Genomic DNA, 4,739 nt, shown 5'->3' on the forward strand with positions numbered 1-4,739 from the left:
TACCGTGCGCAGAGCACGTGAGGGGTAGCGTGGGAGAACAACGGACATCGATTCCCAGAAAATACAAGGCATGGACAAAGTATCGCCGGACAGACAGATATCGCCGCACGGATGAGCATCTTTATGCCTGGCCGAGCGGCCTAAGGCAATGATCATTGATTCGACAGATCGGCAGTCCAGTCAGTCGGACTTTGCCTCCTTCGACTAGACTCGAGAGGAAGGCAAGTGATCCGGCGGTAAAAATCTGGAACCCCATAAGGAGTCAACGCTGAGGGGAGGTCAAAGGGTCCAGTGGCTCGCCGGAAAAGGGCGAGTCGACCGGACTCAGAAGAAAGGGAAATCTGATAGTAAAAGGCACCCTGGTAGGGACCAGGGGTCCGACGCTCAAATAAAGCAGTGCGTAATGACCGAGCGGAAGGAGGTGCCGCCCGGACGGACGACGTTCATCGCCCGCCCGGCGGGCCGGGCACCCCAGTCAGACGGTGGGTAAAAGACGGGGACATCTTCTGACAGCCGTCAAGTCGTATGGCTATGCCATACTTCTAGTCTGACAACGGGTGGTCCTGCCGTCCCATCAGAGAACATGCTCGGACTGTGGCAGCATGGCGTCAGGTAAGCTCTCTGATAAGTGCATACCGTGGTATGGGTTGCTGACACGTACGCACCTCGGTGGGCGTGCATCAGTTCCTTCTCCGTCCTATATAAAGAGGCTATTACTTCGCCAGAGGTACGCATAATACAAATTTGGCAGCCACTTTCTTCACCACTTACCTGACTTGAGCGTCGGAGGACCGTCGCCGGGGCACCCCTCCCGGCTCGGTTTTGTTGCAGGTTCGCCGGAGCACTCGAGGATCCAGCAGAGAGCGCCACGTGCCCAGCGTCCGCTGACTCTTGGTTCGGACAGGATCATATGTATAGTACAAGAAATACCACCACGTTTCCATCACACCTTTTGTATACACAAGACTTATCCGTTTACTCAATAAATCCATAGGTCTGGATTACTTTGATAAACCGGATGTTCCAAGACCTTGAAGCTTTGCCTCAGTCCATAGACTGATTGAGCTTGCACACAAGATGCTCTTAGCCCTTTGCAATGAACCCTTCTAGTTGCTTTATATGGATGCTTTCATCAAGACTTCCATTAAGGAATGCTGTCTTGACATCCACTTGCCAAATAGATAAAAGAATCCGGATAGACTTAAGCATGACTACCAGTGAAAAAGTTTCCTTTTTCATCAAGCCTTGCTTTGAAAGTTACTACCTTCCTTTCTATCCCTCTTTTCCTATTATAGACCTTTTTACACCCAAAGGCTTTTACACCATTTGGTGGTTCTACAAGCTTCCAGATTTTATTAGAATACATATATTCTAATTCTGTTATTCATTACTCTTGCCAAGATGTTGCATCTTTATCTTGGAGTGTTTCATATATGTCCGGAGATTAGGTTCATGTCCTCCGGATCGAGTCCAAAACTCTCCCAAAACATGAATCTTTTAGGTTGTCTAACAACCTCCCACTACGACAAGGCACTTTCTCGCAATTGTGTATCATTTGTGATACGTGTTGCGGCCTTGTGGTATCTCATCTTGTATTGATTGGTAATAGATTAGACATGCCTTTTATTATTTCTTTAAGAACAAATTTTCTTATGGGCACATGGTTTATTACATAGTCCTTTTCTAAAAATCGATCATTGATGCTAACAATGACTTTCTGATTTTTAAGACTATAAACCTACTTTCATTTCACTAGGATAACCCACAAACAAGTGAATTCCTGTCCAACTTATCATTGTCTCTCTTCTGCATATGTGCTGGACTACCCGAATCCGAATATGCTTCGAAATAGGCTTACGCCTATTTAGCAATTCTATATGAGTAGAGTTCTGACTTTAGAAGGTACTATATTCACTCCCGTTTCCAGAGTATATCCTTAAAATGATTTTGATAATATTCTTAATAACTCATCAATCTACTTATTTCCATAAGAGTCCTATACCTTCCTTTTCCTACATCATTCTGTTGGGGTGTACCAGGTGCAGTTAGTTGGGATTCAATCCCTACTTCTGATAAATGACTCCTAAATTCTCCCAAGAGGTACTTGCCACTACGATCTTACCGTAGTGTCTTGATACTTTTACTTTGTCGTTTCTCCACATCAGCCTCGTACTCTTTGAACTAATCAAAGCACTTAGACTTGCGGCACATCAAGTAAATATATCCGTATCTCAAATAGTTGTCTATAAAATAGATGAAATATTTGAAACAACCTCTTGCCTGGATGCTCATAGGATCACACAAATCAAAATGAACCAATTCCAATATATCTTTGACTCCATACCCCTTAGACTTAAAAGCTTCTTGGTTATTTTTTCCTTCCAAGTAAGACTCATAGGTTGGAAAGATTTCCACTACTAATGAACCCAAAAGTTCATCAGCTACCAATGAATCCTACTCAAGTTAATATAACCTAACCTTAGAAGCCAAAGATATAATTGGTTCATTTTCGAAGGTTACTTTCTCTTAAAGTTAGAAGATGTGTTACTAATTTCCATTTGTTGCATCGTGAGAGTTATTAGATTTATAAATTGCCAACCAACGTATCAGAACAGATAACTTCCCTCTTTTTCTTAATAACAACTTTGTTATTTAAAAGAGGCAGAATATCAAGTTCTTTGAATAGTTTAGAAACTGAAAACTAGTTCTTTCTAAACTTGGTGCGTTAAGACAATTACTCAAAAATCCATGTTTTATTCTTATCAAAAGATAAACATCTCCCACTGCAAAAGCTACCATTTTTATAGTAGTGCCTATGTAGACGGTGTTTTAATTTTCATTTAGTTGCCGGGTTTCCTGGAACCCTACAATGAATTGCAGACATGATTAATGGTATCTGTATCTACACTCCAGGTTCTGGTAGATAACACCACTAAACATGTTTCAACTAATGAATTAAATACACCTATATTGTTCTTAGTTCTAAGAAGACAGTCTACCTTGATCGTGTCCGAACCAGGGGTCAACGAACGCTGGGGATGTGGTGCTCCCTACTAGATCCTCAGGTGCTCCGGCGAACCTGCAACAAAATCGAGCTGGGAGGGGTGTCCCGGCGACGGCCCTCCGACGCTCAAGTCAGGCGAGAAAATAGATGAAGTGGCTTAGAAGCAGAAGACTCGTGTACCTCCGGTTGAAGAAGTGGAGGCCTTATATAGACTTCTGAGGAGACTAATGTACATATACCGAGGCACACACACGTGTCCTCAACCCATACCTAGTATGGGCTTGTCAGAGGGACTATGCCCATATATGGGTCTGTCAGAAAGACGTCCATAAGGCCATACCGCTACTGTATCAACCTCTCCGTGATGTGACGGCGAGATCCTCCATCGTGCACTCTTGTACGGCATAATCATCAGACATGCCTTGCCGACATACCATATTCGAGACGAGCGGATAGCCGCCGGCTAACCTTCGCATTTCCTCGCTTGTCCCGCCGAGCGGACCACCCGGCTTCTCTTCGGCCCCAGCCAGCATACGCCCGCTAAGTTATCTTGTTCTCCCGCCATGAAACCCCACCATGACTGGGTTATTAGTTCCGCTTCGACCTACCACTGTTGCGCGCCATTAACCGCTTAGCCTCCATCTGTCCTCGCCGAGACCCTTCGTGAAGTGGATCCCCATTCTTACCGCGGATCACTTGCCTTCCTTCAAGTTCTAGTCAAAGGAGGCAGTGAGTCCACCGATCGATCGTGTCCAAGCCATGGCCGCCTTTCCGCCGCTATAATATCCCGCTCGCTTTCGCCAAATTCACGGCATTTCTTGTGTGGTCTTGTCGCTCAACGTGGATGTTTGCTTGTCTAAATCTTCTCGAAAATCACGCAAATCCTCTTCATTAAACCAAGCGCGTGGTATGGGCGCCTTTAATCGCGCTGGTGACAGCACGCGTGGCTCTTCTTGCGTGGCGATGATCCGTACGATGGACGCCGATTACTTTGAAATGGACGGTTAGATGATGACTGCCCTCGTGACCTACATCCGGTTGGAGGCCGACCACCTCTCAGAGTAAAGCCTCCGCTACTTCCTTCGCCGCATACTTGCTTGTGCGTTGTCCTTCCGCCTCTTCTTCCGCGACCTCCGACGATCCGGTTCGCCGACGCTACCATCCCACCGTGATCTTTTTCCGCCGTTTCCTTCTCGCGAGTCTTCCTTCACAAGGTCCTCCCAAGTCGCTTTGCCTCTTTCGTTCCGTTCCTCGGTTTCTTTCCATCTTATTGCTTCTCCGAGATGGCAAGCTCCTCCGAGCCCGCTTGGTGTTCATGGCCTGGTATATGACCATGGAGAGTCGGTTTGATGAAGAGGGCGCTGTCTTGTTCGGACGTATGGGATCCCGATAACCATGAAATAATTATAGAACCCGCTTGATCGGCCCCATAACCCGCCGATCGGCACCATTTGTTTTTTCTAGACCAGGGCGGCCTTAGATTTCCTACCCATCCCTTTATTTTGAGGTTTGTAATTATTTCCAGATCCCGCTTCGGCCAACTTGTGCGAACTCCTTTAGGTTCTGAGTGGGGTGGTTGTCCTCTTTAAGTCGCATAGTATCCCACTTGACCCCAAAATATTCCACTTCTTCTTCTACCCCAAACAATCCGAGCCGGGCACTTTCATTTTCCAAAGTAGAATAGGCTTTAGATTTTTGATAATATGCCGACCTCTAACAAGCAATGGAAGGAGTT

The sequence above is a fragment of the Zingiber officinale genome, chromosome 4A (genome assembly GCF_018446385.1).
Source record: "Zingiber officinale cultivar Zhangliang chromosome 4A, Zo_v1.1, whole genome shotgun sequence".
Taxonomy (NCBI): domain Eukaryota; kingdom Viridiplantae; phylum Streptophyta; class Magnoliopsida; order Zingiberales; family Zingiberaceae; genus Zingiber; species Zingiber officinale.